Source organism: Mastigoproctus giganteus, chromosome 13 (assembly GCF_048544385.1).
Source record: "Mastigoproctus giganteus isolate SK-2022 chromosome 13, ASM4854438v1, whole genome shotgun sequence".
Taxonomy (NCBI): domain Eukaryota; kingdom Metazoa; phylum Arthropoda; class Arachnida; order Uropygi; family Thelyphonidae; genus Mastigoproctus; species Mastigoproctus giganteus.
Genome location: NC_143587.1, coordinates 39,563,742 through 39,576,698, shown reverse-complemented (window position 1 = coordinate 39,576,698; position 12,957 = coordinate 39,563,742). Strand labels below are relative to the sequence as shown.

At 38.5% G+C, this 12,957-nt stretch overlaps 1 protein-coding gene across 2 annotated transcripts in view; it reads left to right on the top strand.

The window, feature by feature from the left end:
* Ndae1 (Na[+]-driven anion exchanger 1) overlaps window positions 1-12,957 on the top strand; it is a 490,785-nt gene that overhangs the window by 158,839 nt on the left and 318,989 nt on the right. The gene's annotated exons all lie outside the window — the stretch shown is intronic.

Sequence of the window (12,957 nt, the reverse complement as noted above, 5' to 3'; positions counted from 1 at the left end):
AAATGTTTTTTATGCTGATAAGGCATTTGTTAGGATATGATCAAGACAAGCACCAGACCTGATAGGGAGGAATAATATAAGATTTGAAATTTAAAAAAAAAGTGCTAAATTCATTATTCAGCTGAATCAGAAGTCATGAATGCATATATACCATTATGAAAATATAGGATGACGAGATAGAGCTGGCCAGTCTAATAGAGCAGAAAAAAAAGGGAGAGGTGAGTTACAGAATTACGAAAAGTACTGAAGTGCGTGCTAATTTTTTTTCATTTCCCTTTGTTACACAATTTTTAGCTATAACTACAAGTTGATCTGCAATATACCACAGAAAAGGTTAGGTTGGCAAACACTAAATGTGAGAAATCATTAGCTAAGAGAGCATTGAGACGGAGTTTTTTGTGTATGTGAATACAAATAAGAAAATGAAACAGATTGAACCCTTGCATAATGGGTGTGGAAAAGTCTTGGATTACCCAGCTGATGTTGTTGAAGAATTGAACAGGTACTTCACATTGCACTTTATAGACAAAAGACCCTTGGTAGCGAGGAGAGGCTGTGCAAGTAAGGATGAGCAGTATGAATTTAACAATGCTGAAATTGCAGCAGAAAAATTTATTAGAAAACTTTGAAGCCTAAAAGCAAGTAAGATTCTTGCAGTTGATGGCATAGTCCAGTAATTTGGATGGAGGCAGGCAGCAGAGTGCATTGAACCATTAAGGTTAATTATGAGGGCATCATTTAATTCGGGATAGATTTTTTTTTTGACTGGAGTGTTAGTGTATTGCCAATACATAAAGCTAGTTCTAAGAGTGATGGTCAGTCTGATAAATCATGGTGGCAATGATAAAGAATGCAATTCAGGAATATTTAGATTGAAATGGAATTCTGAAGGATACACAATACAGGTTTGTTAAGGGAAATCATGTTAAACTATTTTGGTTAGTTTGACATAGTTACTCAGGAGCTGGATGTAGGAAATAATTTCGACCATGATTATTTTTATTTTAGAAATACATCTGGCCCAGTCCCTTTTGAGAGGTTGCTGTTATAAGCTGTAAATGTTGGGGATCATGGATGAGATTCTAAGATGGATTACAGAATGGCTGCAGACAAGAGGTAGAGGGTTGTGATTAATAATTACTCTTCAGATTACTCTAACATTAGGAGTGGGGTCTCTCAAGTATAAGTTCTGGGGCTGTTGTCCTTATTTTCATAAATGACATTTGTGAAGGGATACAAGGTATGAATTCAAAGTTTGCAGATGATGTGAAGACTGGCCGAGCACTCTTTCAGGATGGCTTTGACAGGCTTCAAGAATGGTCAGAAAATAATAACTATATTTAATGCCAAAAAAAAAAAAAAAAAAAAAAGATGAAAGGCTGTGAAATTAGGAGAATGGTAACCCCCAAAGTAACATGTATTTCGTGGTTTGAATAAAAACATGAAGAAAGGGATTTTGGAGTTATGCTATGGTTGCACTTGGAGTTTTCCAAGCAGTTTAGACAGGCTGCAATGAAGGCTCATGGTGTCCTATTTTCTTGTAGAGATAGGGAAGTTATCTCACTGTATAAGACACTTGTAGGACCATATACAGTGAAACTTCCCTCTAACGGACAGCCATGGGGAACGAGAATGTGTCCATTAGAGAGGTGTCCGCTAACAAGAAGCCTGAGGGAGAAAAAAAAAAAAAGAAAAAAAATCGTTAAACGTTTAATGTAAAATTAAATTAAAATATATACAGATTTTGAACAATATTTTTGTAAATAATATACATACAATTGTGCTATGCATATTATGACTTTTATCTTAAGAAAAATACATACAGTAATCACTTATTTTCTTCTGCACCTTCTTCCGGCTGATAATTTTGTTTTCAACATTTGTTTGAAGTGAAAAAACCATTAAAAGTCCTTCAGTATCTTCTTCAGCGGCGAAAAACATTTTTAAACGATTGATTTGTATGAGTACTTCTTCTATTTTCATCAGTGGTTCGTTGTTAATATGTTCTTCGACAGAATGACCTCCTTCCATTTCTTCATCCTCATGAGGAACTTGAAAAATATCGATGATAATGTCGTTGATATCTAGAGCACCATCTTCTGTAGTGAAGTTCGAGTCTATATCTTTGTAGTCAGGGTCACTTGTAGCAGAAGTATCGTACATTATCAATAGATGTTGAAGTTCTTGTTCTTCTTGGTGCTCCACATTGCTGTTCACAACTTCAATTTTTGCGTTTGAGAAGCCAGACTTTACAAAACAGTTCACGACAGTTTGTTTTCTAATTGAGTTTACTGAAGAGGAAATCCATTGAATCGCATCTAGGATGCTGAGTTTCTTTGCAAGGTCACGCCCACATGTTACATCGTTCATGTTTGCAATGAGATGTCTTAATACACGTTTTCTGTAATGAAGTTTAAAATTTTTTATTATCCCTTGATCCAAGGGCTGACACTCTGCAGATGTGTTTGGTGGCAGAAAAACGATTTGAATGATACAATTCAATGTGCGGGTGAGATGCAGCATTATCCATGAAAAGAATAATTTTTCTGTTTTGAAGAATCGTGTTTTGGTTAAAGTGACTTATCCATTCGCTCATGATATCTCGTGTCATTCACGCTTTTTTATTAGACTTCCAGTCAACATTCAAAAGATTCAACTTTATGCCCTTGAAACAACGAGGATTTTGTGGTTTTCCTATAACAAGAGGTTGTTCAAAGTTCTCCCAGCATATTTGTACACAATAGTACAGTCAAGCGTTCCTTAGAAATTTTTCCGCCCTGGCACTTTTCGTTTTTTAGACTCATTGTTTTTTCAGGAAGAGTTTTAAAAAACAATCCTGTTTCGCCACAGTTGTAAATATCCTTAGCTTGAAAATCATGACATAAATCTTCCAATTTGACGGTCCACTCTGTTACAACCCCAGTATCAACAGATCCACCTTCACCACTTACGGTTTCCAAGAAGTTTTATGCCGAGTTTTGAACTTGTCTAGCCATCCCACAGAAGCTTTGAACTAATTTACTCCCATAGATTTCGCAACCTCCAAAGCCTTTTCCCTAATAATAGGCCCATTAATGGGAATTTTTTTTTAGCACGTGCACGACAAAACCACTCATATGTAACAGTGTCAATTTGAAGTCCAACAGTTTTCGGGAATGATTTTTGAACCTGATCATTTACGTGTTGCCAAAATTGTTTGAGCAGTTCATTTTTTTCCTTTAGGATGTCGCTTACCTGCGTCTTCCCGATTTTGAATTTTGCAGCGAGATTGCAAACACTATTTTTTTGCCGATCATACGCATTAATGAGTTCGACTTTATCTTTTAAAGTTAAATGTTTACGAGAAGACATTGTGCACTTCACACGACAAAACTGAAAACTGAAACTCAAAAGACGAAAGGCCGACAAAATCCCCCCCACCCCACACCAAATTCATCAGAAGTTTTACACGTGCCTTAAAATTCTTGAAAAAAGGTTTAGAACCGCGACGTAAGCCTTGATAAAAATTCAGAGAATCGGAAATAGAAAATAAACACACGATTGAGGCAATACGTGGAAGAAACGTTCCTAGAAAAAGGGCTGTGAGCTCGCCCACTGTCTGTTATGGGGAGATCAAATTAAGTGCTAATCTAAACGAAACAGTGCAGATTACCTGTCCGCATCCATTACAGAGAATGTCCGCTAGATAGAAGCTGAAAACACCTTAAAACCAATAGAGGAGAGTTGGGGAATTCGAAAATGTCCGTTGTACAGAGATGTCCATTAAAGAGAGATGTCCGTTAAGAGAAGTTTCAATGTATGTATCCCAGTATGGAAACTGCACCTGAAAAAGAGACATTGAACTTCTTGAAAAGGTCTAAAGGTATGTAACCTGCTTAGTGAGATCTGGAAAAGTGCCCATAAAAGAAAAGATTTCAAATGTGTGTGTTACAGCGAGACACCTTAGAGACATGCAGACACTTTAGAGGGGTCCCCTCTGAGGTCTATAGGTCTGATTGAGGTCTGTAAGCCCACGAGGGGATAGTAAAATGAATGAAGGCAAAATTTTCACTGTTTTGATTTCAGAAATAGGGGCCATAAATTTTAATCATGGTGAAGAAGTTCATACTATATTGTGGGAGTAATTTTTTTTTTTTTTTTTTTTTTTTAAAGATTTTCACGACATTTCTACTTAGTTCCTGTAGAATTTGTTGAGCTCGCCCAAATTTCATTAAATTTTGACAAGTATAAATCCACAAATTTTTGTTGTTTTTTTTTTCATACATAGCTATCCACATACTGTATATCATAGCTGAAGCACTGGATATTATGTTTGTTGCCATGTGCTGAATGTAAGAATGAATGGACAATATGGTGGATCTGCAGAAACTAAACATCTCCATTGATGCATAAAATCCATTCTTTTTTTTTTTTTTTTTTGGAATCATGAATTATTACTGTTTGCTAATGCATATGAAATGTAATGCACTGTGTGCATTAACTAACTTATTTTTTAAAAATCACAGTCAGATGAATATATTATTCCTTTATAGGTTGAAATTAGTTGGCACCATTATAATGGTGCCAACATTATAATGTTGGCACCATTATAATGAATCATAATTTAAAATATATATTTTGTATAATCATGTCTTTATTATGGACTAATTGACTATCTAACAGAATTTTTTAGATTAGTCAGTTAAAGTCCCTTAATTACAGTTAGTCTTTACTGGGGGGGGGGGGAAGAATAAAAATTTATAGCTGTTATATTGATGCTGTTGACATTCACACATGAGGAATTTTTTTATGGATGGGAACACCAGAAATATATCAAATTCTGGTAGGGAGCTCAATGATTTTGTGATAAATGAGAGGAAAGTGTAGGAGAAACAGTTGCTGAAGCTGACTGTAAAAAAAGGTACCTGGGGTGATGAGATCTATCCAGTTATATTAAAGGAGGCAGCAAATGCTCTCATGATATGGCAAACCATTAGCCATATCATGAGAGCATCCCTGAATTCAGTGGAGTCCCTATGGACTGGAGATGTGCAAATGTATCCCCAATTCACAGAGGGATTCAGAAGGTGACACAAGTAATTTCAGACCTGTTAGCTTGACTTATGTTCCAGGTAAAATAAGGGAGTCAGTGGTTAAAGAAGTAATGTAGGATCATCTAGACAGGAATGCAGTTATTAATATTATTAGCCATTACTCACCAGATGCGAGTTCTTGAGGGGGATACCACAATCATAGCATGAATTTGTTAAGGGGCAATCTTGTCTGACCAATCTGATTGAATATATAACAGTAACAAAGGAACTGGATGCAAAAAATATTTTGACATCGTATACTTAGATTTTAGATAAGCTTTTCGTACAGTTGAACATAAAAAAACTGCTATACAAATTGGAACAGTGTGGCATTAAGGGCAAGTTGCTGCTATGGATAAAAGGATGGTTGAGTGGGAGGACAATTAATGGTTATTAATGTACACTGCTCTTCTTGGACTAATGTTATTAGTGGAGTCTCCCAGAATTCAGTTCTGGACCCATTGTTCTTTTCTATATTTATTAGATACAAGTGTTTACAAGATAGTTAATCACAGTATTCAGAGTATGATATTGCAACAAGATCTAGACAAATTAGGCAGCAATAGAAGTTTTATATTGACAAGTGCAATGAACTTCATATGGGGAACAGTAATCCCAATTAATGTACCAGCTGTGTGGTTCCACACTCAGGGTAGTGGAGGATGAAAAAAGACCTGGAGATTAATTGTGCAGTCACATTTGAAGTTTTCTTAGCAGTGCAGACAAACTGTCAGGACAGCTCATGATGTTTTTATTATCCCATTTTGTAAGGAAATGGGCAGTCCTTGAGGTTGTCACAAACATTCTCTCAGATATCTCAGACAAGCTGTAATTGCTACCTGGGAGCCTAAAACGCTGATGGAACTGATATTCAGGTGACACTCAAGTGAAGTGGAACCAATTTCGGCAAAGTCCAGACGGTCTGTGACAGCCAAATCCTCTGCTTACACCTTCACAATGGTGGGACTTTTAGTAATCTTGGGTATAGCCCCCATGCACAAGCACACTGTGGGTGACCACCCAGGTGCAAACCAATGTAGGCAGGGGAAATGTGTGGTGCCCACACCAAATGGAGGAATGCCACCCCCCTCTGTGTTACCAGGCAATACTAGGTGGTAGATGACTCTCATCAACCGGTGCAATACCACCATTTTGCTTATTGTAGGTTTGAAGTGGTGGAACCCATGTTTAGTCTCCAGAGCTAAGTTCTGGTTAACCCTTCCCCATCTCTTCCATCATGCAGTATGACTGATGACTTTTGAGGTTATGATGGACATCACGGTGAGATCCAATCTTCCTTACATTTCAAGTGTACAGCTCTAAAACAGTTTGCAAGCTGGCCACTAGTTAATACACCGGACCGAACATATTGATAACTCTTTAGGAAACTTTTGAATCAGCTAGTGTATAGTCTTGCTACCTCTACTCTGCCAGATAGTGACTGGAGGGAGTCTGAATAGTGTGTATGCAGAGGGCATTGTAAAGGCCACGTTATGTCAAAGATCTGCATATATTCTTAACATGTGTACGCCCTATCCAAAAATTTCATTACTTCATATAGCATGTCCCCCACTTTTTCTTACTATTGAATACACCATGAATTGTCAAACTAATAGAGTAAGCTTATCTACGAAAAGATCTAAACCTCCCAAACACTTCCTGATTCATTTCAGAATATATACGTGGTCTCAATTCTAATCTTAACGATGTCCATTTCCACTGCAGTCTGCCAAACCCTCATGTACTTTTTCTGACAGAATCTCAGTTATCGGTTGATTCAACTACTGCTCACCTCAATTGCCTAAATTATTTGCTGTATGATTCCTTTCGCCTAAAAGGTAGTACTTGTGCATAAGTCCGTTAGAGACTTCGTAATTTGGAATCTCCTCTTTTCGATCTTCTCTGACTTAAAATCTCTCTACCCATTATGTCAAATTCATCTGTTGTATCTACCATTCTCCCAACTCCACTAATCACTTGGAGCTCTTCGACTTCCTCTCTTTGCAACTTACTTTCTCCAGTCCAACTTTCCTAATGGTGAGGTAATTTTCCTTGGTAATTTTAATGTTCACAACTCCCACTGGCTTCCAGTCACACTGACTCTGCTGGTTGAGATGTAGAGGCTTTTGCAATTACTAATGACCTTGCACAGATTGTTCATTTACCTACAAGAATACCGGACAGTCCTAACCATACAACCAACACACTTGATCTTTTTTTCATAAAAAATCCTTCTAAGTACACGGGCGAAGTGAGTGGTCCTTTAGGCATTTCAGATCGTAACTTGGTGATTGTCTCTTCTCTTGGGCAAAGGTTGGGGCTAATGGCCACAACTTTTGCCCATTTCTGCTCCCACCTCTGTCAAAACCAGATGGTTCTGTTGTCACTTCAGCCAAGGATAAAGCTGACCTGCAGGCATCCCATTTTCCTTCCAACTCTTGTATTAATGATCTTGGTAAAACACCTCTCACCATTCCCAACACACTTCATTCAATGGTAATCAATGGACACTGCTCATCGTGGACTAATGTTATTAGTGGAATCCCTCAGGGCTCAGTGTTGAGTCCATTATCGTTTTCTGTATTTATAAATGATATTGATGATGGTATATCAAGCTTAATGTCCAAGTTTGCAGATGATACAAAGGTTGGCAGGGTTGTCAAGGACACTACTGACACTATGCTGCTGCAGCAGGATCTGGAAAGGTTGAGCAGATGGGCTGAGAGGTGGCAAATGAAGTTTAACATTGACAAATGTAAAGTACTACACATGGGAAACAGCAACCCCAGAGCAACGTATCAACTCTGTGGTACTACACTGACAGTGGTAGAGAATGAAAGGGACTTGGGGGTGGTTGTGCAGGCAGATATGAAGTTCTCTGAGCAGTGCAGACGGGCTGCAAAAGTAGCTCATGGAGTGTTGTCAATGATATACAGGAATTTTTCCAGCAGGGATAAGGAGGTGATTATTCCATTGTATAAGGCAATGGTCAGGCCACACCTAGAGTACTGTATACAGGTCTGGAGGCCTCATTTCAAGAAGGATGTAGAGCTGCTGGAACGAGTACAGAGAAGAACAAGATTAGTGAATGGAACAAAGGGGTGCTCTTATGAAGAAAGGCTTAAGTTTTGCAAATTACAGTGTCTGGAGACTAGGCACCAGCGAGGTGATCTGATAGAGGTGTATAAAGCCTTGAATGCTTTAAGCATGCTCAGTGCTGATGGGATTCTTCCTCTAGCTCAGAAAAATCACCTGAGAGGGCATAAATTAAATTCAAATTGAGGAAAGACAGATGTAGGATAGACGTGCGGAAATTTGCCTTTAGCCAGCGGGTGGTTGGTTGGTGGAACAGACTTCCATCCCTTGTGGTGGAAGTTGATAGCCTAAATAAGTTTAAGGCTCAGCTGGACAGGTATTTTGAACGAACAGAGGGGTGAAGTGGAAGTGGTTTTTTTTTTTTTTTTTTTTGGCTGATGCTGCATAAGCTTGCTTTCTTGCATCAAATGCCTCTACTAATGCTAATGCCTCTTGTGGACTTCCGTCAAAAGGATGTCAGAAGGATTTTGATGAAGATCTTGAGGCTAAGAAAGCTCCAGATCCTGATGGTATTTCTCCACTTGTTTTTAAAACCTGTGCTCCTGGATTTACTCCTGTTCTTTGCCGCTTTTTTTCACTTTCTTATTCCAAAGGCGTTTTTCTTTCTGCTTGGAAATTTGAACACTCCCATTTCACCCCTCAATTCCAAAAACCTGTCCAGCTCAGCCTTAAATTTATTTAGGCTGTCAACTTCCACAACAAAGGATGGAAGTCTGTTCCATGAACGAACTACCCGCTGGCTAAAGGCAAACATCTTTACATCTATCCTACATCTCACTTTGCTCAGTTTGAATTTATGCCCTCTCAGATGATTATTCTAAGCAACAGGAAGAATCCCATCAGCACTGAGCATGCATTGCTCAATGCTGATGGATTGAAATTGAGATATATAAAGCCTTCAATTGAAAGCATTCAATTCTTTATATATCTCAATCAGATCACCTCGCAGGTGCCTAGTCTCCAGACACTGTAATTTGCAAAATTTAAGCCTTTCTTCGTAAGAGCAACCCTTTGTTCCATTCATTAATCTTGTTGCCCTTCTCTGTACTCGTTACAACAGCTCTACATCCTTCTTAAAAAGAGGCCTCCAGACCTGTATACAGTACTCAAGGTGTGGTCTGACCATTGCCTTATACAAGGGGATAATCACCTCCTTATCCCTGCTAGAAAAATTCTGTATATCATTGACAAGACACCATGGGCTACTCTTGCAGACCATCTGCACTGCTCAGAAAACTTCATATCTGCCTGCACAATTACTCCCCAGGTCCTTTTCATTCTCTACCACTGTCAGTGTAGTACCACAGAGCTGATATGTTACTCTGGGATTACTGCTTCCCATATGTAGTACTTTACATTTGTCAATGTTAAACTTCATTTGCCACCTCTCAGCCCATCTGCTCAACTTTTATAGATCCTGTTGCATCAGCGTACTGTCATTACTGTCCTTAACAACCCTGCCAACCTTCGTATTGTCTGCAAACTTGGACATTAAGCTTGATATACCATCGTCAATATCATTTATAAATACAGAAAACAACAATGGACCCAACACTGAACCCTGAGGGACACCCCTAATAACATTAGTCCACGATGAGCAGTGTCCATTGATTACCACTCTGCCTTCTCCCACTCAACCATCCCTTTATCCATGGCAGCAATTTGCCTCCAATGCCACACTGTTCCAATTTGTGCAGCAGTCTTCTATGTGCAACAGTATCAAAAGTCTTTCTAAGATCCAAATATATGATATCAAAGTTATTTCCTGCATCCAGTTCTTTTGTAACCACATCATAGCATCCAATCAAATTGGTCAGACAAGACTTTCCCTTAACAAAACCATGCTGTGTCTGTGCTATAACTAAAGTCTTGTCTAGATGATTCTGCAGTGCTTCTTTAACCAGTGCCTCCATTAATTTTCCTGGAACAGAAGTTAAACTTAACAGGTCTATACTTACTTGTGTCGCCCTTTGATCCTCCTTTGTGAATTCGGGTCACATTTGCACATCTCCAGAGGTGAGTTTAACTCACCTCTGGCATTCCCCTCCCTGAATAACGCCTCATAGGTGAATGTAGATGGAAAATACTCATTTAGTTTGTTAGCCACCTGAGCAGGATCATCAACAGTTGAACCATCAATATCCAGTGGACCAAGCTGATTCATCCCTTTCCTTCTAGAGTTTACATAGATAAATAACTCTTTTTTTTGAGCAGATTATGAGATATCCTTTGCCAAGGATATCTCATAATCTGCCTTTGCCTGACTAATATCCTTTGTGATTTGGTTACAGACCAGCTTATATCTATCATAAAGTTCCATGTCACCCATTAATTTATAAGTATCCCATGCATTTTTCTTCTCTGCCATATGTCTTGTTACTTTATCTGACATCCGTTTAGGTCTAAACTTTGAACAATATTTCTTAGATGGTATGTAAAGCCTAGTAGCTTCCAAGATTAATTCTTTGAATGCTTATCATTTTGAATTTGCTGTTGGTAACATCATCAGTTGGTCCCACTGTATAGAATTTAAATACTGTCTCAGACCACTGTAGTTGCCTTTACGAAAGCAAAAACCCTTCCCTTTATCCCTGATGGTAGTTACCTCTTTGAGTAAATCCCACTTCAGCACACTGTGATCACTGCCACCTAGTAGTTCCTTTATCTGCAGATTCTTAATGCATGAAGAATCACTACTGATAATCAGAACCAAAGTATTACTCCTTCTAGTTGCCTCCCGAACATGCTGGTGTAGAAAACAATCATCCAATAAATCCACAAAAGCCTTGCTGGTGTGTGAGTGACCAACCCACAAATTCCAGTCAATATCTGGGAAATTAAAATCCCCCATTATAAGACTCTCTGATTTACTGACCCATTCTATTTCCCTGTACAGTTTCTTATTATGCTCATCAGAGTCATTTGGCTTATAACGCACTACTACTCTCAATTTTGATCTCCCAATGCTTATGTCACACCAAACTGACTCGACATTGCACTGTCCAGCGATGTCGACTGGCTTCACTTCCTTGGATTTTGTGTTTCTTAACTAATAGCATAACCCCTCCTCCCTTCCTATCATGTCTATTATTCCTGTACACATTGTACTCCCCAATTTCCAGTTCTGCATTCCTTATATCTGTGTGACACCACGTCTCTGATATCCCAATTATTTCTGCCTTTGGTGTTTTGAGCAATACCTCAAATTCATCAAATTTATTAACCAAACTCCTAGCATTGGTGTACATGCAAGTAAACATGCACCTGTTCCTATTCTTAGCTACCCTTAGACAACACATGTGTTTATTATGGATAGGATTTCCAGTCAATTACTTTTACTTTTTCTAAATTAATGGAGAAATCAATTAACTGCCAACTCTTAAACTACCTAGAAACTTTCCACCTGATCAACGATCGCCAGTATGGATTTCTTCAGTGTCGATCCACTGGTGACATTCTGGCTTATGTTATCCATTTATGGACAAATTCAATGGAAAAGTTCAGTGAAAAAAAACAGTTGCTCTTGACATCTCAAAGGCTTTTGATCGTGTTTGGCATAAAGGTCTTCTAAACAAGCTACCATCTTTTGGTTTGCCAACTGTTTTTTGTAATTGGTTGTTCAGTTTTCTGTCTGATCACTCACTGACGGTGATGGTAGATGGCTCTGTATCTTCTAACTTCTCCTCTAATGCTGGTGTCCCCCAAGGTTCAGTTCTTTCCCCACTCTTTTCCTATTATTTTAATGACCTTCTGCCATTGACTGGAAATCCTATCCATAGTTTTGCCGATGATAGCACATTGTATTCCAATTTCCATTTTGAGAAAACTTGCCCTGCTGAAACAGCTTCAATTTCTTGAATATCTGCTACCAATTCTTCAAATGCCGATCTCCAAGTAATTCTCCAGTGAGGAAAAAGACAACTTAGCTGATTTCAATTCTTCTAAAACTCAGTCTTGTCTTATGTCTTGCAAAAAGGATTCTTCTACTCCTCTGCTTATCTTTGGTGATACTCCGATTTCTAGGCAACATGATATATCTCTTTTGGGGATTACCCTGACTTCTAATCTCTCTTGGCACAAGCACATTAAAAATATTGCTTCCTCTGCATCTAAAAAACTTGGTTTTCTCTTTTGCTGTCGGCGTTACTTTTCTTCCAAACAGTTGTTCCCTCTGTACAAATCACAAATCCATCCTACCCTGGAATATTGTTTCCACATGGGGGGGGGGAGAATCTAGAAGCCTCTCTCAGGCTTCTAGATTCCATTCAGAAGAGGGCAATTAGGTTAATTAATGACTCATTTCTAACAGAGTCTCTTCACTTGCTGTCTCATAGATGTACTATTTCTGCTGCATGCCTTTTCTACAGATACTTCCATGGGCACTGTTCTTCTGAATTGGCTTCTATAATTTCTCTCTCTCTTTCAAAACAGTTGGAACACGTGCCGCCACCACCCAACATCCATTTACTGTCCAACTCAAAACTCACAGACCCAACTTTTCTTCTTCCTTCTTTATATATTCAACTGCTGTTTTCTGGAACAACCTTCCTTCATACGTATTTCCTGAAAATTGCAGTCTACAGAAATTTAAGTTTAATGTCAACAAATACATTTTCTTGTCTTCTCAACCTCGAACCCAAGCACGGTACTAAGTACTATAAGTTCTAATACCTCTCGTTTGGGGTTTTCATAAAAAAAAAAAAAAAAAAGGTCACAACTTAGGTACTGCTTATGGGTCAGGAAGCCTCATTTTAGGAAGTTTGTGGACCTGTTGGAATGGGTACAGAGA